Source organism: Lutjanus erythropterus, chromosome 24, assembly GCF_056507025.1.
Source record: "Lutjanus erythropterus isolate fLutEry1 chromosome 24, fLutEry1.hap2, whole genome shotgun sequence".
NCBI lineage: Eukaryota > Metazoa > Chordata > Actinopteri > Lutjaniformes > Lutjanidae > Lutjanus > Lutjanus erythropterus.
Genome location: NC_139340.1, coordinates 7,045,878 through 7,066,368, shown reverse-complemented (window position 1 = coordinate 7,066,368; position 20,491 = coordinate 7,045,878). Strand labels below are relative to the sequence as shown.

General features: G+C 44.0%; 1 protein-coding gene across 5 annotated transcripts in view; it reads left to right on the top strand.

Moving 5' to 3' along the window:
• The window catches only part of LOC146304607 (receptor tyrosine-protein kinase erbB-4-like), a 319,877-nt gene that overhangs the window by 277,159 nt on the left and 22,227 nt on the right, over nt 1–20,491 (top strand). The window lies entirely within an intron of this gene.

The following is a 20,491-nucleotide window of genomic DNA, read 5'->3' as shown; positions in this document are numbered from 1 at the left end:
AAGGAGACATTTATTAGGCGCTGACCGATGGCTATACATAGGGTTGCAGAGATCACTTTTTCCTAGGAGGGCAAAGTCATGACCCGCCCTACCCTGCCTCTGATTGGCTTACTCTGATTTTCTTACCCTCACATGGATGCCTAGTTATAGTTAAAAGTAGGGGTGCAATACTAGTGACAGGCAGGTGGAGGTGTGGTCGGAAATTATATTCTCTTGTCGGGACAGAACTTAAAAAAATATGCATACATTAACAGTTTTCTGAAAGCTTACTGAAGGCCTGTAGGAGGCAGCAGTGTAGTCGAGTAGCGAGACACTTAGAAGAGGTTTTAAAAATCTAAAAGTATTGAAAATGATCTTTCGCACAGACCACCGCATGCCTCTGCTTTTGCCTCTTTCTCAAGAGTTAGATTATTACAACCTTTTCCATGTTTGCTGTGGTCAGAAATTTTTGATTTCTCTGCTTTGGGGTAACCTTTGGCGCCTTCTAGTGGATATTTTGCTTAGCATCCATGCTAACATGACACATGGAAGTGCGTGGGCAGTGACAGTTCTGTCATTTGAAATGGATGCATCTATTTTTGTGTATATAGGGGACATGAATGAGCCTCGACAAGGATTTGAAGTAATTTGTGAACAAAATCTGCGAGAAATAAATCTTTTGCGCGCTTCGAAAAAGTCTGAGGTCTTTTACTTCCACTCATGAAAAATGGGAGCGTGACAAAAGTTTCCATTCCACTCCATTGTGCGAGGCTCCGTGCAAAATGTTTGGTGTAAACTCAGAGCATTCATAACAAATAAGAGAACAGAAGCTGCTGGTTTGAATGTGTGTCATTTTAAGAACAAATGCAGAGTGTTTGAGTCTATTAGTGTCTCTTCCAATTCGCCCCTGTTGATCCTAATTATCCTCACTGCTTGACACGCTGATCATTCTCACAACCCTTCACAATGACACGATAAGCCACTGACGTTGTTAAGCAGCAGACAAGCCTAGTTTGCCTTGAACTCTGTCTTAGAAACACATCAACACGCATTATTCTCTCAGGGAATGACTGACGGCGCAAGAAATTAACGAATTAAAGAGCCATTCTTCTGCCACCCAAACAAAATCTGCACTCTGAATCGTTGAAACAGCAGTAAGGCTTGAAATATTGTGTGTGCTTTTGCTTACCCAAAGAACATTTGTGTTTTGTTTGCAAATTAAGTCGATGCAGCCAGACTGCTTGATAGTGTAACTGCTGGGTAAGATTTAACTTCTCTGAGTTATAACTCTGGGATGGCAGGAGGGTGCTATGCTGCTATTACATGCTGTGCAGGCAGACATCTGCTGTGATACAGAGGCATCCCCCATCAGCTCTGGAAGCAGGAGCAGCAAGAAATGATCTGACAAAAGGCTGATTTACTGCTGGCACCGATCAGCCTTATAGGGTTTTAGACGAGACAACAACTGTTAATATTGAGTTGATTTTGTGCTATTCAGGTTCGTCAGTTTGCTAATGTGTATTCTGAAGATGTGCGGTTCTACCCGAAGAGACTTTTTTGGCTTCCAGCAGCTATGCTGTCTGGGCTGCACCAACAAAAATTAATTTAAATCAAGATAATTTCTGAGTAAAATGAAAAAATCCAGAAAAATTATTATTATTATTATTATTAAATAAAGCATAGCTCTTTTGCACAATTAAAAACTTATCATAGTTTGGTAAAGCCATGTTTAGTGATGTAAACAGAAGTTAAATAGTGTTTAATCAATACAGAGATTGGTTAAATTTGAGTGCTGTCGGGACCAAGTATTATAAAGGAGGCAGAATAATTAAGAAAAGGTGAACAAAACATTGCATGGTTTGCTAGCAAGCTAAAAAGTCAGTCTACTCATGGCGGCTCATCAGAGACTTAGTTTTCTCAAACCATCCAGAAAAAGTTTAACCTCATCAAATGCAAGTTGAAAGTTAATCCTGGATCACATTTTAAATAGAACTTTAAAGTTTTGGTGCAGCAGAATTAAATTTCATATTGCGACTGATGTTTACAGCGAGGTTGAAATTTAATACTTCTTTATTTTAAGATTCAAAGTTCATTCATTCATTCATTCATTATCTTCCGCTTATCCGGGGCCGGGTCGCGGGGGCAGCAGTCTGAGCAGGGACACCCAGACTTCCCTCTCCCTGGACACTTCTTCCAGGTGTTCCGGAGGGACCCCAAGGCGTTCCCAGGCCAGCCGAGCGACGTAGTCACTCCAGCGTGTCCTGGGTCTTCCCCGGGGCCTCCTCCCAGTGGGGCATGCCCGGAACACCTCCCTAGGCAGGCGCCCAGGAGGCATCCGATATAGATGTCCAAGCCACCTCAGCTGACTCCTCTCGACGTGGAGGAGCAGCGGCTCTACTCCGAGCTCCTCCCGGGTGACAGAGCTCCTCACCCTATCTCTAAGGGAGCGCCCCGCCACCCTGCGGAGGAAACTCATTTCAGCCGCTTGTATCCGAGATCTTGTTCTTTCGGTCATGACCCAGAGTTCATGACCATAGGTGAGGGTAGGAACGTAGATTGACCGGAAAATCGAGAGCTTCGCCTTTCGGCTCAGCTCCTTCTTCCCCACGACAGACCGGCGCAATGACCGCATTACTGCTGCCGCCGCACCAATCCGTCTGTCGATCTCGCGTTCCATCCTCCCCTCACTCGTAAACAAAACCCCAAGATACTTAAACTCCTCCACTTGGGGCAGGGACTCTTCTCCGACCCGGAGGGAACAAGCCATCTTTTTCCGGTCGAGAACCATGGCCTCAGACTTGGAGGTGCTGATTCTCATCCCAGCTGCTTCACACTCGGCTGCAAACCGCCCCAGTACAAGCTGAAGGTCCAGGTTCGAAGGAGCCAACAGGACAACATCATCTGCAAAAAGCAGAGATGAGATCCTGTGGTCCCCGAATCGGACTCCCTCTGGCCCCTGGCTGCGCCTAGAAATTCTGTCCATAAAAATAATGAACAGAACCGGTGACAAAGGACAGCCCTGCCTGAGTCCAACATGCACCGGGAACAGGTCTGACTTACTGCCGGCAATGCGAACCAAGCTCCTGCTCCGATCATACAGAGACCGTACGGCCCTTAGCAGAGGGCCCCGAACTCCATACTCCTGAAGCACCTCCCACAGAATGCCACGAGGGACACAGTCAAATGCCTTCTCCAAGTCCACAAAGCACATGTGGACTGGTTGGGCAAACTCCCATGAGCCCTCAAGCACCCTGCGGAGGGTGTAGAGCTGGTCCAGTGTTCCACGACCAGGACGAAAACCGCATTGTTCCTCTTGGATCCGAGGTTCGACTATCGGCCGAATTCTCCTCTCCAGTACCCTGGAATAGACTTTACCAGGGAGGCTGAGGAGTGTGATCCCCCTGTAGTTGGAGCACACCCTCCGGTCCCCCTTTTTGAATAGAGGGACCACCACCCCGGTCTGCCAGTCCAGAGGCACTGTCCCCAACTGCCACGCGATGTTGCAGAGGCGTGTCAGCCAAGACAGCCCTACAACATCCAAAGACTTGAGGTACTCAGGGCGGATCTCATCCACTCCCGGTGCCTTGCCACTGGGGAGCTTCCGAACTACCTCAGTGACTTCAGCTTGGGTGATGAATGAGTCAGCCTCTGGGTCCCCAGCCTCTGCTTCCTCTACGGAAGATGTGTCAGTGGGATTGAGGAGGTCCTCGAAGTATTCCTTCCACCGTCCAACAATATCCCCAGTCGAAGTCAACAGCTCCCCACCACCGCTGTAAACAGTGTTGGCAGGGTACTGCTTCCCCCTCCTGAGGCGCCGGATGGTTTGCCAGAATCTCCTCGAGGCCGACCGGTAGTCCTCCTCCATGGCCTCCCCGAACCTTTCCCATGTCCGAGTTTTTGCTTCCACAACCACCCGGGCCGCAGCACGCTTGGCCTGCCGGTACCCGTCGGCTGCCTCAGGAGTCCCACGAGCCAGCCAAGCTCGATAAGACTCCTTCTTCAGCCTGACGGCATCCCTTACCTCCGGTGTCCACCACCGGGTTCGGGGATTGCCGCCGCGACAGGCACCGGAGACCTTACGGCCACAGCTCCGAATGGCTGCATCCACAATGGAGGCAGAGAACATGGTCCATTCGGACTCGATGTCTCCAGCCTCCCTCGGGATCTGGTCAAAGCTCTCCCGGAGGTGAGAGTTGAAGACCCCTCTGACAGATGGTTCCACCAGACGTTCCCAACAGACCCTCACAGTACGTTTGGGCCTGCCAAGTCTGTCCAGCTTCCTCCCCTGCCAGCGGATCCAACTCACCACCAGGTGGTGATCAGTTGACAGCTCAGCCCCTCTCTTCACCCGAGTGTCCAAGACACACGGCCGGAGGTCAGTTGACACGACCACAAAGTCGATCATTGACCTCCGACCTAGGGCGTCCCCATGCCACGTGTACTGATGGGCACCTTTATGCTTGAACATGGTGTTCGTTATGGACAGACTGTGACTAGCACAGAAGTCCAATAACAGAACACCACTCGCGTTCAGATCGGGGGGGCCGTTCCTCCCAATCACGCCCCTCCAGGTAACACTATCGCCACCCACGTGAGCATTGAAGTCCCCCAGCAGGATGATGGGGTCCCCAGTCGGAGCACTTTCCAGCACCCCTCCCAAGGTCTCCAAGAAGGCCGGGTACTCTGCGCTGCCGTTTGGCCCGTAGGCCGAAACAACAGTGAGGCACTTATCCCTGACCCGAAGGCGCAGGGCGGCGACCCTCTCGTTCACCGGGGAAAACTCCAACACATGGCGGCTGAGCTGGGGGGCTATTAGCAAGCCCACACCAGCCCGCCGCCTCTCATTGTGGGCAACTCCAGAGTAGAAAAGAGTCCAGCCTCTCTCAAGGAGTTGGGTTCCAGAGCCCCGACTGTGCGTGGAGGTGAGCCCGACTATCTCTAGCCGGTACCGCTCAACCTCCCGCACCAGCTCAGGCTCCTTCCCCCCCAGCGAGGTGACATTCCATGTCCCCACTGTGAGATTCCATGTCCTGGGGTTGGGTTGTCGGGGCCCCCGCCCACGACTGCCACCCAAATCACAGTGCATCAGCCCCTTCTGAACCCTCTCGCGGGTGATGGGCCTACGGGAGGGCGGGCCCACGTCGCTCCTTCGGGCTGGGCCCGGCCGGGTCCCGTGGGCAAAGACCCGGCCACCAGGCGCTCGCCTGCCAGCCCCAACCCCAGGCCTGGCTCCAGGGTGGGGCCCCGGTAACGCCAATCCGGGCGACGTAACTGACCCTGGTGTTGAACTTTCCATAGGGGGCTTTGGAACCGCTCTTAGTCTGACCCATCACCTAGGACCTGTTTGCCTTGGGAGACCCTACCAGGGGCAAAGCCCCCGACAACATAGCTCCTAAGATCATTTAGGTTCTCAAACCCCTCCACCACGATAAGGTGGCGGTTCAAGGAGGAGAGATTCAAAGTTAAACCATGATTTAATCAGGTTTAAAAAATTAATTGTTGTTTGTGCCACCAAGCCCAAGAGGTGCTTGTATAATTAAATTTGCCATCAGTTATTTATTTCACCGGTCAAGTCAAATACTTTTAGGATGGATGCAGCGTCTGTGTTACTATACTGCAGGCAACAGTTCAACATTAATGGATAACTCAGTGGTCTAAATTTAACCAGTCATGATCTTTGCTGCTGCTAATAGAGTGATGACGCGGCTTCACTTATGCCTTTAATACATAACTACTTCATGCATCTTGAACAAATTGGATAGCTCTCCAATACCACATGCTAAGTGTAAATGCAATCAAGGGTCTGTCCCCGGTGATAATAGCAGCTGAAGTGACGCTGAAATTACACAGAAATTAGACATGGCTCTCCTTGACTTATATAAAGTGACCAGGAAAAAAGCAGCTTTAGCGACTCCATACAGTTGATTATACAGTTGCAGTGTTCATTTGATCCCTGATTGGATAAACAACTAAATGATCTGTGTGGGTGGAGAGCAGTGATTTGATCTGGGTGAGGGAGCAGCGTGAGGGAGACCCCACTTATACTATACATTGTGTTTGTGTTACCTCATGGATAGTTGTGTGCTAACATTGAAAGGGACAAGAGTTTGTAGTCTGTTTGCAGTCCAAGTAGCATTGGCTATTGTGATAAATCCATGGCGCTGTCCATGTTACTGAAGTAGCAGACCGAGAGGCTGTCCTTTAAGTTTCATCTTGGATCTCTAATATTAGCGGAACTAAATAGCTTGGGGAGGGGGACCAAAAGAGTCATGAATGAGTCGGTTCGCCATTTGCAGGTGTTAATTTTAACAATTGGCTTGCTGCAGTGAATAATTACCAGCACAAAGAGGAGGAAAAGGAGGGCTAAATCAAATCAATATCAATGAAATATCCAGGGACTACTGCGTTGTTGCATGCTTCCCCTTTAAATGCCTTACAGTGGTTTGGTCCACTCCTTACCTATAGGCATGGGTCTCTTTTTACTGCTGTCTAGTGAGTCATTCAGACCACCAGGGGGGGAAGTGAAAAATACACACTAATCTATTATTTTGTAATTTATTCCGAATGAATGCTGTCATCTTAGTCAACACTCCTCTGGCAGCAGCACACAGTGTTTCCTTGTTTTCGCACCGTGCACCTGAGGCAGGAGACTGACAGATGCGCATGTTGACAATCTGTGTCTCTGTTGCTACAGGCAACAGAAGAACATGAAGACAAAACAGATGGACAACAAGGTAGAGAACATAGTTTCAACAGACTTTGTAGTGATGAGAAGAAGTAATCTGGTTCATTTTGTTCACTTGCCATAAAAAAAAAACAAAAAAAAAAAAACTGACTCATGAACCCCCACATGTTTTTGTCCCCTCTAACCGTGGTATGAAAAATCCACCCTTTGGTTGAAAAAACTACTAAAAGTAAAAGTTTTTTGGCCACTTTTACTAAACAGCTTCAGGTGTGTTCCCACTCTCTGGACTATACTTGCATGTAGCCAAGGAAAAAAAAAAACATGACAGATGGGATGAAAATTTTGTGATTTGGCTCACAGAGAAATAAATGGCTAATGGTAAATAAAAGTGCAACTGGATTTTATCCTGATATGGACGTTTGAAATGACAAGTATAAACTGGGCCTTTTTTCATCACAACAGACGCACTTTTAAAAACTTTTATTTGCAAGGAAACATGGTTTTACTTAACTAATCCTCAAAGCTTAAAATATACAGTATGTTTGGGTTTTTTTTTAGGTTTCTACACTTTTGGCAGTTGCCCACATTTGGCAGATGCCCACTCAATAGCTTGGGACAAAATAGTTTGATAGTTGGTCCAAATAGAAGCCCAGTATTCAGCCCTAATTAGTTAACAGCTGTTCAGAGAGCTTCATATGAATGTTTTAGGGATTTTTTTGCTCTTGACCTCTACATAGACATGATAAATAGGGTTACCAGTTGTCATGCGACAATGAAATGGCAGTAAAGCCATCAATTACATGTTTATAAATGACTTACTGTGCGTAACAGCTCTTTCAAAAACCTTTCCTCAGATAATTCCCTCTTACTAAAGTGCTCTTCTATCCGTCAGTCTATTGGAATTGATTCATACTGGTCATCGTTGCCGGCAGTGTATTCTCTTGTATCATCTATCTGAGTCGGGGGGTTGGTGTGGGAGGTCTTAACCCTTTAGTCCTCCATGATTGATGATTCCCAAGGGCCTCACGACCAGGTTACTTAAGCAGGTACTTATTGCTGTAATTGGATTCGATCTCACCTGTGGCGGCAAGCGGGAAGTGTCTGTGTCTTAGTGGTTCTGTAAGTGAGGAAGAGCGGGGAGGGAAGATTATTCACAGCTGTCCTCGACCCTCACTGCGCTGTGACATTCAGTCCAGCAAATAGATTGATTGTTATTGATTGCAATAAGTCCTGCTCATTTTTGTGGATGTGGATGAAGATGCTTGACTGATTGATTGGAAATCATAGACTGTTTTTATTGAGTGAATTGTTGGACCAGTTTGGCGGAATCAATGGGGTTTCTTTTGTTCCTATTGGCCTCTGAATGACCCGTCCTCTCCATCTCTGTCAACAGTATCATGAGTGTTAGACAGTCCCACCTGGGGCTTAATGACAGCTGATGTAAAGTGAGAGGACACATCACTTAGGATTACATGTGTAATGTCACATCTCCCTGTATCGTAATAATTGCTTCATTTGTTTCAACATAGATGATCAATTACTCAGATTACTTCAGAAAATTGGTGTTGTCATGGTGTTGTCAACATCCTTGACATTTATGTGCTCCTGGAGCTGGAGCTTGGAGTCAAGCTCATTACAGTCAAGAGGGTTCATATTTTTGGGACGATGAAAGACAAAATTTCATGGCAATATGTCCAACAGTTGGTGACACAAGTCAGTCTGGACAAAATTGGTGGACTGACTAACAGGCCGTCAAAGAAACACTGCCATACCTAGATCTATGTTGTGAGCATGGAGAAAAAAAAACTTGGCTAAACCAAACCGGACTCCAGAATTACTGAACTGCACCTGCACCAATTTGTACCCGATTCCAGCAGGGAGTCCATTTGACAGCGTGTGTTTTCCAGACCATACAACCTTTGCACATGGAGTTAAAATGCTCACAGCATTACAGGCAGATAGCTTCTCTGTTATATTAGCCTCTTGGATCCTCCTCACAGGCCCTCCATCTTATAGCCCCGAGGTATTTTTTCAAGCCAGAGAAAGACAGACATTCTCTGTGGTGTGTCCATGAGCATCAGCACATCTTTCCATTCGTGTGTGTGTTTCCATGTGCACATGCCTGTGTGTGTTTGGGCATGTGAGACGAATAAATAACTCTGGGCCCTCTTTCTCTGAGTGATCTTTGCGCTCTCAAGGTAATGATGGGGAACCTGTCCTCCAAGAGAAAGAGCATCCTTCGGAAGACACACAATTTTCGAGCAAAGGGGAGAATAATTTTCCCTTGGTCTCCAGTTAGCTTTGAAAAGGCTGTTGTTAAGAGAGAGGACAGAAGAGCGGGAGAGGAGGTATTAAAGAACAGAGGGACGGACAAAAAAAAGAAGATCCTTACATCCATAGACCATAGGACATATGGACCAAGACCAAGGACAGACTGTGAACTGATCAGTGGATACATTTATCAAAAGCTATAGCATTATGGGTACCAATAGTGGTAGAAGTATTCAGATTCTTTACTTAAAGGACAACATGAAGCTGCACCCAGTGTATTTTAGTAGGATTCATAATGCCATAACTTAAATTAGAATAAGTCAATATAAAGTCAGAATAACTATAAAATATACTATTAATTATTATGTGTCAAGCTCATTTGAACTACTTAAAGGACCAGTGTGTAGTATTTAGTAGCATCTAGTGATTAGGTTGCACATTGCAGCCAAGTGAACCCAGCTTGGTTCACCCTACCCCTCCAGGATTGTTGGACTTTTAAACCCCTTTTTATTAAAAAGCATGTCAAAGTTGTTCACAAAAGTGTAACACACTTTTTACACATTGCAGAGGATGGAAGAGCATGAAGGCAGAAGGAAACTTCGAAAAAAAAAACAAAGGTCCTTTCTTTAGCCGGTGTTTGGTTTGTCTGTTCTGAACTGCTGCAGAAAGGTGATGCTGCAACATGCAATACAAAACATAGTTCCACACTGAACCTTTTATATCCCATTGGTTAGTTTAATCTGTAACAGTGCGTTATATATCATAAGACGAATATATGCTGGTAAATCTAGACAGTAATTAGCAGCTAGAGCTGTCAAAGAAATGTTGTTAATTAAAGCTCCATTAAAACTTCAGAGGTTGTCAAATAGAGTGAGATCAATGGCTACACCAGAGCTAATGTGCACCTCGCCGGCTGCAGAGATACCATGAGGAAACAAGAGCTCAGTACCCAAGTCCTCGCTAAAGCCTTAAGCTCTGGACCGTCACTGATTGAGCTGATATCACCTGATGAGCGCTTGAGTGTGAGAGCGTGTGCAAGGGGCCCAAATGACAGCAATTGGACAGCACTTTGTGACACATTACTTTTTACCGTGATAATGCCAAAATCTATAACGTACTTGAGTGCCTGATTTGAGCATCTTCCAGGCTCTTGCGTTATAGTGAAGGAGGTCATTGTTGCTCCTTCCATGTTTGCTTCCTGTTTTTCTTCCAGGCATCCCCTGGTAATCCCATGTTTAATGTCACAGCGCTATGAACTGTGGGAAACCCCTCAGGCAAAGTCTGCAGAAATGTGGACCTATAGAAAATGTGCATAACAGGCTTAAAATGTCTGCAAGGGAACCCTCATGGCTCAGATCGAGCCCGGAAAGTCCATTTTTTTTGATGGTAGGAATATCAAGCAAGTAGAGGAATAAAATTATTCTGCCAGACTGTAAACACAGACAAAACCTCTGCTTGTCATGACCACCGCTCTCCAACACGACGTGATTCAAAGAATGTAAACATCATTATTTTGCTGTTATTCAGTAGCGAGACAGGGGAAACTTTCCAATCATCACTTTATATCAAAAGGTGAATGAAAGAATGCCAGCACAGTTGCTTTAAGATATAATTAGATCACAGCAGGGGCTTGATAATGTTCAACACTTTCCTTAAAAAGTAAAATATATACCTGTGAAACCCACTAAATGACGCCTGAAGGCTGTCAATGCCGGCTGCCAAATCATATCAGCCTGCTGGAGAGAAACTCTCTGTTTTCCTTTTTTCGCCATAATGTCGTGGCAGTTTGCCAGTCCCCCCCGCCACCGCCACAACAACAGCACAAACACCAGCCGTATGTGGGCTCTGACCCGGGCAGGTGACCGCTGCGCCGCAAATTGATTGGCCGAGGCCCATCGCCAGGCAGTGACTCTTCATCACTGAGTGTTTTGGGCATTGAGATAATGGCCCCCATTAATCTACAGCCACACTCAGGGCTGCCCCACTCCCACTGCCACACACACACACACACACACACACACACACACACACACACACACACACAATGACTGACGCTCACATTACGACACACACATGCACTTACACACATTATACAGGACACACACAGAGGTCTCTATAGATCTGTGTGAATGGCCTCTAATTTTTTATTCTCGATCTTTCCTTTTTGCCTTTGCCTTTCCTCTCTTTCTTCTCCTTCCATATCTTTTTCTTTATTGCTTTCCTCATGAATTGTGTCCTGCCCCTTCATTACCTCTTCCTTACCTCTTTTTACTTTTCCCCCCTTTACCTCCTGTTCCTCTTCTTGTCTGTTGTTTCTTTCCTTTACTTTCTTCTCCTTCCCTGTCTTTCTGTTTTCCATTTAGTTCCTTTCATCTATGTCTTCTCCTTTACTTTCCTCTGTCTCTTCTTTCCTTTCATTTCCTTCTTCCCCTTTTCTCCCTCCTTTCTCATCCTCTCCTTTATTTCCTTTCCCTTTCCTATACCTTATTTCGTTTCCTATTCTTTTCCTGTGCTTTTCAGGTTTGTTTTCTTTTTTTTTTTTATTTTCGCCATCTCTTATGTCTTTTTCTCCCTTTAATTTATTGCCTTTCCATCCTTTGCCTTTTATTTCCTTTTATTTTGTGTCTTTTCTTCTTCTCTTCTCCAACCTTCACTCCTTGCCCTTCCCCTCTTTTCTCTTCCTTTCCTGTCTTCTTATTCGTGTCCTTTCCTTTATTTTCTTTTTAATATTTGTTTCATTTTCTCTCCTAACCTCTTCCTTACAGTACTACCTTTCCCTTTCCTTTTATTTCCTTTTCTGCCCTCTTCACCTATTCTTTCTTGTCCTCCCTTTTATTTCCTTTCCCATCTTTTTCCACATTCCCTTTCATATTTTTTCCTCTCCTTGTGTCTCTTCTCAGGTTGTATTCCTTTCCTTCCTCATGTTTGATGTCCTTTTCTTCCTTATGTTTTACATAATTTCCTTCAGATTTATTTGCATCCCTTTTCTCTTACATTATCCTGCTTTTCCTCTTCTTTTCTTGTCTCATCCTTCATTTCTCCACTGTCATGTTAGCAGCTCCTTTCTATTTACAAATCTGCCCATCTCTCTGTTTCCACGGCGACCTTTTGCTTGGGTTAACTGAGGTCAGGGTTTGTCCTACATCTCCTTGTACATTACTCACTCCAGGGCATGTATCCTCAAGTGACTCTGCGTATCTGTGTGTGTGTGTGTGTGTGTGTGTGTGTGTGTGTGTGTGTGTGTGTGTGTGTGTGTGTGTGTGTGTGTGTGTTTGCATGTGTGCAAATGTTTATGCAGTTGTAGAAAACAAGAGATTTCTCAGTACAAAAAACGCACCTCTTTCTTGCTTTTTCTGTCTCTTTCTGCATCTCCCTCTTGTCTCCATCTTCTCTTTATCACTCACTAACTGAATCTCTCTCTTTCCCTCTTACTCACACTCACACACACACACAGTATTTTTTTTTCATTAGGTTTTGGATTATTAATGGAATAATTAGGTTTGGGATGTATTTTAATGAACAAATCAATCACTGAATTAAATATGGGATCGGAACTGAGTGTACGCGGGGCTACGGGAGTCTTTTAATTTGGCCCCCCTCTCCTCTCCTCTCCTCTCCTCTCCTCTCCTCTCCTCTCCTCTCCTCTCCTCTCTGCTCACTTTCCCTCTCTCTGTCTTCCTCTCACAGCCTCTCTCCTCCGGCTCAGTATAATGAAAGTAGAATACATTCAGCACGCCGCTGTCCTGCCGGTGAAATGATTGGCTTTGGCACCAAAGCCCGGGCTGGATGCGGGGTCTCGATTGGTTTTTGTGGGGGGATGGCTGCTGGACGGGGTCTCGTATCTAGGCCACGTTGGCGGTGAGCGGCGAGGGAGTGGAGTGAATCTCATAAACATACCCGACGGCAAACTCGCGGTCTGACATTAGCACAACATACCCTGCAGGAAAACTCCTCACGCCCTGCTGTCATGGCGGCTCTGGACGGCGTTTTACAGACTGACAGTGCTAATGATGGCTCTGCACATTGACCTTAAATAATTTCTCCAAGGCGAGCTTGATACTGTACTACGCCGTGGTTAAATATGCATGGAAGCATGTGTGAAAGTGATACATGCTTGCAGCTGTGTGTGTGAAAGTCTAAGCAAGTCAAGGATGCCATTACACAATCACACAATACACACACACACACACACCTTTTTCTGGCAAAATCAGCAGACGTCTCTCCTCACTGCTTAGTCAGGGAAAGGAAAAGTAAAATCTGGGGCCTTTTAAATTTGGCTCCTGATCTTTGGCCCCCGCATGCACGCACTGGTGTGTGTTAATATTCTTGTGTGTACGCCTCCACATCAGAGTGTGTGTGTTTAGATTTGCATCCCGCGGTGACTCCCCGGAGATGCCACCCGATGGCAGGAGATCCAATCTGGTCAAGCTTAGTGTGGAGCCCTCTGTGTCATTCGCCTCCCCGCTAACGCCACCCAGTGCTGAGCAAACACATCTCGCCCGGACTCATTAGCCAAGCCCCGACACTCCGTCCTCCCTCCCTCCTCCCTGCACATATCCTTAATCTTTCCCTCCCTCGCTGGAGGATGGATTCCAGTCTTTGAATCAAACCACCTCCCCTCCTCCATGTGTCTATCATGTCATCGCATTTCAATGAGAGGAATGTCTCAATGGACTTTACCGACCTGGACATGTGTGTAGACGTTCATACTGCTGCTGAGATTTCCCTGATTACTGATTTTTCTTCTTTTGACCTCCACAGATCTGATGTTTGTGAGCGAAATACCCAAAAAATGTTCACCCAGGTCAAATATATGGACATGCTGTTCTGAAACATCATTTAAACACTTAAATGGCCAAAAGGATGGATGAATTCTGTTTGCATCTCGTCCAAACCTTAACCATAGAGGTGACAGATCAGACGACATAGCGTGGGAAACCTGACATATCTACGAGCTCTGTCCCCCATCCCGTCCACCCATCCTGGATCTGGTCGGGTTTGATATGATGTTTGATACAGAGAGGAACTATTTCTTTTGAATCCGCATCCACAGTTAGTAGCAACGCTTATTACAACTTGATTATTTGTTGATTGTTGAAAGTGTTAGTTCACATACCATAGCAAAATATACAGCATATTTGCAACAAGCAGAAGAAGTATTAGAAGTAGGTGTAGCCTTCTGACTTTGACATCTTTATTGTTTTTACATGGTGATGTTGTTGCAAGATAAGATCTAAAGGCTTTATCTCCTGAAATATATATGAACAAAACAGATGAAATGACTCGAGGAGTGGGGTTTTCTGTCTGAACATCACCTTGGTTCCTCTCTCGATGCTCCTCGCGGATTTATTTTATCTTAACACGTTGTTTCTCATCTTTGACTTGTATAGACCGCCCTCGTACATCTTGAGAGCCTCTTCATCCCACAATGAAAACTATAAAGCAAAGAGGATTTTATCCTGAATTCAGATATGATAAAATGATATTGACGCCAACTGTATCTTAAGGGTGATATTGAATATTATAGATTCTTCACTTTTGCATATAAACTTACTGAGAAAAGGCTTTTCAATGGCAAGCAGCAATGATATATAGTGAGTGATTGATGTGCGCAGTACCACCCTAATACATTCAGCTTCTTTTATTCTACTCTATATTTTCTACTAAACCCACATTATACTAAGTTATAGTGGATTTAATACTGTCAGCAGGCTATATGGTAGTGATCCATGTTCAGCACTTCATTTCCCAGGGGCTTCATTAATAATGCAGTCCCACAATTCTTTGCATCTCAGAGCTTGTCGGGAAGCACATCACGCCGTGATTACCAAACACTGCAACCCATAATACTATCCTCCATCATAAAACACCAAACACAACCAACTAATGTGCACCCTGAGCAGTTTTCCCCTCCATCCTCACAAATTCTTCCACACACACACACACACACACACACACACACACCAGTCCAGTCCCCAGGAGTGCCTACATGTCCCTGCTGATGCTACAAAATGAGGAAACAGGGTGGAGGGAGACTGAGGAGGAAGAGGTGATGAGGAGGAGCGGGCGGTGGAGGGATAAGCCCCCCGGGTCTTTCTAATTATCTGTAAGGATCAGCAGTGCTCAAGGATGCATAAGGGGAGGGATTTGACTGCCAGATCCACTGGGTAGGAAGGCCTGATTGGATCGGTCACCTCTCTCCACACACACCCATTACTCATGACGCCTGGAGCCGAGGCTCATTAGACACAGGCGTTATGCATGCGTGCAGATGGACGGCGACAGCAGCGGAAATTCTCCTGCAACTCCTCGTGACCGTCTGAAATCTGCTGCTCACTGCATCAAACTTTCTCTCTTTTTTTTTCTATTACCAAGCCCTACAAATGTCATTTTAATAAAACAAGCAACAGATAATTCCACCAGGATCCGATACAAATCAATTTTGTGCAATCAAGTTTTCATTTTCTTGATAATAGCAGCCGCATTATAAACAAACTGGATGCAGAAAGGGAAGGAAGTAATAGTATACTTGTTTTTGTGCCCAAACATATGCACTGTAAAACTTTAGTGGAATCATCTAATCTTATCTGGTTAACTTAATGTATGTACCTTTTAATTCTCTCAATGTAAATTATTTAAAAAATATATTTTCTACTACTACCACAGAACTTATAAACATGAGTCGAATTAATGCACTGTGGTGAGTTCACTCAACTCATTAAATTAAGTTTTAAAAGAAACTCAATCAGCAAATTCACTGTAAAAAATATTTTAAGTTGACTGGATTTGAAAAGACAAGCTGAGGTAATTAAGTAATGATTTAAAACAAGCAAACTTTTCTTGTCAAATAAATAAATAAATTCAGTTGTACTTGAGAAAACATGTTCAATAAGCTTAAGATATTAAGTTGCACTAACAACACTTGTATATTTAAGTGTTGAGTTATTGAGAGAAGATGAATTAATTCCACTAAATTCCTGTCAGATTTTTACAGTGTACCTGTTTATGTGCCCAAACACATGCACTGTAAAATATCATACATAAAATTAGTGGAATTAACTGATCTTTTCTCATTAACTTCACGTTTTTTCTGACTTGAAGCCTTTTGAGTTGATCTAATGTAGCGCTGTGAGTTCACTCAGCTTGTTACATTAAATTTCAAAAGATAGCTGATCCACATATTAGCAGAGTTCCCAGCATGCAGTTGTTTGAGAGCTAAAACCCTTTAGTTTAAAGAAAACATACATTGTGGAAAGTTGCTGTGTGTCTCAATACACGCTAATACTTTCATAATAATGTAAATAATACTAACCACACTGTAAAAATCTTTTAATTGTGTGCAGGCTGCCTTAAAATTTTAAGTTGACAGAATTTGAAAAGACAAGTTGATGTAGTTTTGTAACGATTCATCACAAATGAACCTTTCTAGTAAAAAAAAAATATATTAACTTAGTTGTACTTGAGATTTTAAGTTCAACCAGCAACTCTTCCGTCACACTCACAAACATTACAAACATATTTCATTTCCTTTTACATTTTCTCAGTTTGAAAAGTCACTTTTTCATTTCATCTTATAACTGCAGCTGCTCCTGCTGGAGCTGCTTTGTTCCAGCGTGGGCACAAAGACAATATGTGAAACTGCTCCCACTGAATTTTATTAAATTTAAAGGGTAAAGGGTATATGTTTCCTCCAAACTATAAAAAGAAGGGTCTCAGGGAGGTTTTAACTCTGAAGCAATTCATATTGAGAAGTCTCCTGCTAGGCTGATCGTGTTTCTTGTTAACGTACGTGCATATCTTTAAATATTCTCAAGTTAAATCAATTAAATGAAGCATTTTCAGATCACAACATGAGTTGCTCTGACTTGAAGCCTTTTGAGCTGAATTAATTCAATGCTGTGATTTCACTCAACTCATTACATTCATTTTTGCGAGTGGGTTTGCTCATTTAAGTTTAGCTTTATTGTTTCGAAAATATTTGTTTTGTGTTGTCTTTATTAGCTTCAGTGTTAGTTTTTATTTTAATTATACCATGGGAGGTATTTGCAAGATGTAAGATGTTCTCTTTTAACTTAATTCAGTTGGTTTTACATTTTCAGAATTCATAATCTGAACCAATTATTCAACCTATGTTGAGTTAACTCACATTTTAATAATCGCTCATATTTTTGCAGCTTCCTGTGATTTCACATCCATGTGTTAATATCTACAGAACATTTTCATATCAGAAGTAGCCAGTGGGCAGGTCGACTCAAGAGACGTCCGACAGCTTCACACCACAATAATTATCAGCTGTGATTAAAAATTATAACTTCTCAGTGTCGCAGCAAGTAGCAGACAAATTATAGACATTACTGTGAGGGTTGAATGGTGCGTTGAGTGGTGCTCGTTCGATTCAAGGAAGGATCAGATGTTCTCTCTCTCTGCTCCTTCTGCTCCCCCTCCTCTTGGCTTCTCGCCTCCTCCTCTCCGTTCGGTTCACCTGTCGAACCCCTCGGGCCGCCGAGCTGCTGATGAAACCCGTCATTACCGTCCCCGCCGCTGCTCGTAGGCCGTCAAACATCACAGCACCTCATATAATTGATGCTCAGATAGTAACACGCACCAAGCAAAGACAATCAGCTGCAAATGTCACCCTTTTGTTTCAGCTGATTATTGATTTGATCGCAAGGAGTGTTTCAGGAATAGCAACCTGATATCACCGTCTTTACTCTCACTGATCAAAAAGTTGCAGTTTTTCCCCCTCCTTTCTAATTCCACTGCAGAAGCCACAAAATTATTGACATTTGCTCATGTAAATTTGCCAGCAGCGGTCTTTTATTGCCTGCACAGTGACATTTTGGAAGGATCTTTCCGTCCCACAGGGGAGTTGAGATCACGGCGACGGAGCTTAGATAATTTTACATTCAGTTCCCTCTCTTGAGGTGGATATAATTAAAAAACGGAAGCAGGAAGACATCAAGCGCAGATAAGTTCCGACATTGTTCTTAGAGTCAACTCCCACTGAGGGGAATTTCACCCTCTCCTGCTTCCCCGTGCTTTATCTCGCCCTTAAACGCCCCGCACTGTGTACGCGCCTCGCACTCACAGGTGCACGCACGCTCGTAAACACACTCGGCTCGGCTCAGGTTGATAGATAGATGCATTTTTTTCCTGCGCTGTGGTTCCACAACGGCTGAATGCGGAGTAAATGGGCCTGCACCCCGACTGCTGCGCCACCACTGAGCCGCCGTTATATGTGTCACATTATGTCACGTTCACCTGGATCGTTCATTAACCATCCAAACCATCCGGCGATGCAGGTTGGAGCTTATTGGTTTCCACGGTGATTCAATCCAGTACACTGCCTCCATGCTCTGTGCTGGAAAAGTCTGTTAGAAAAAAAAACATACAGGAACTAAACTTCTTTTATTAACTTAATGTAAATATACAAGTTTTATTCATACAAGTTAAAATTCTAGTATTGATTTTCATGGCATTTCAAACTTACAAACATGAGTTTTTTTATTTTTAAATCCAAGTCTAATTAACTCATTAATTTCAATTTTATAAGAAACAACTTTTTAAAGCTTTTTTTCAGGTACAACTTAATTAATATCAAGTTTCTTTGATGAGAAAAGTTTATTTTGAATCATTACAAAATTTGCTCAGTTTCTCTTTACACATTCAGCCAATTTAAAGTTTTAAGACAAAATGTGCACCTATTCAATATATGCTGAAAAATTCAGAAAAAAAAATGTGTTCTATATCAAAATCCAATCACGTTTTCTTCTTGTAAAACAGAATTACACTGGACTTTAAGTTAAAACAGTTTGTCGGTTTTTACAGTGAAACTTGAGTCGATTTCGTAACAATGTTTCAGAATAAAATTAGAATTAGTTACACGCTCATGTGAATAAACACATGATTAAAGAGAGCCGCATCTGGCTATCGACTGGCTCGTTTTCCATCCTTCTATTTTTCTCTTTCTCTCACACACAAACACCAGCACACAGAGGTTTTTCTAACACACACACACACACACACACAGACACACATACACACACACACACACACACACACACACACACACTTTGGAGACTGCCAGCTCTGTGGGAATGCCTTCCATTCTATCTCCCACGCAGCACACAGCGCATGACAGACGACCACCTGCGCCACCCGAGCAGACCCATTGTGCGCGCTCCTTATCGCACTGGTCCCAGTTCCCGGTGTGCGGACAGTCCCATATTGCTCACATTGTTGGTGCCTCTTCACCCATTCGGCGGGGCAGTGGGGTTTGCAGCTGGTTGGGGGGGGGGGAGCACCACACGCGGCGTTCTTATCACTCCCTCTGGAAACAGGCACCTCACCTTGCGGTTCCTGTAAGTAACTGAGCACCCTGCCTTTTTCCCTCTGATTTTCTCAACATGAATCCTCAAATAAACTTGTAGATACTGTGCAAGCGTTTGTACCTCAGAGTTGTATCATTAAAACTATTTAACCAGCGATTGTTCCCATGGTTTCGTTTTAAAAGCATGTTGCCTGGCAACAAATACAGAAAAGTTTTACTCAATAAGTTGTTAAAATTTTTGTAGTATCTCAGACAAATACTAAATCAGACCTCTTGCTCTGGTCTGGTTGGAAAATAGGAAGAAGGTAGACAAAGGAAGGAATTTCATGAGGGATGGAAATGGGAAGTGAAGAGGAAGTAAGGTAAAAGGGAAGTATAAAGGAAGTACAGCTAAGGTTTAAAGTAAGGAAGTAAATGGGAAGTAAATTGGAAGTAAAGAGGAAGTAGAAGAGAAAGTACAGACAGGTTAAAATGAAGGAGGGAAGGAAATTCATGAAAGAAGCAGATGGGAAGTAAAGACAAAGTTAAAAGGAAGTAAAGGAAATGAAACAATGGAAGGAAGGAAAAAAGGATGCAAGTAAGTAAATATGAAGTAAGTAGGGATAAAAACAGAGAATAGAAGGACCATTAAGTAAAGGAGGAATCAAAAGGAAGTAAGAAAGTATAACAGTAGTATGGAGAAAGTATTAAAGAAGTAAGGAAAAGAAATTAAGTGTCCCTATCATGGAAACTGTTTAACCTCAGACTGATCTCAGGGTTTCTTTAGAAAAAGAATGTTGCCCTGCAACAAATACAGAAAAGTCATACTGAATCTGTTGTAAAAATGTTGGTAGTATCTCAGACAAATACCAGATCTGAGTTGAATTTATCACCTGCTGTACTCCATCATGTCCGTCCTCCTCTCCCTCCTCTTACCTTCCAACAGCTCCCCTTTATACCCAGCATCTTTTATTCCACAGCATCTCTCTCTCCCGCTGAGGTGTGCTGCTCCCTGCAGTTCCTCGCTACTCCACTCTGTTTTCACGGCTGGTTTCATCCTCTTGTTTTCCTCCATTACTGAAGACTCAGATCTTCAGTCTTCTTTTCTTCCTTGCTGGAGAAAAAAGGTGCTAATGGGTCGCGGACCAGCCATGACCTGGTCTGTAAGCGTGCTTTAGAAAACTTTTAGCCTCTGTAAACAATTCAGGGCTCTGCAGAGATGAAGAAAAAAATCCTTTTGTGTTTTT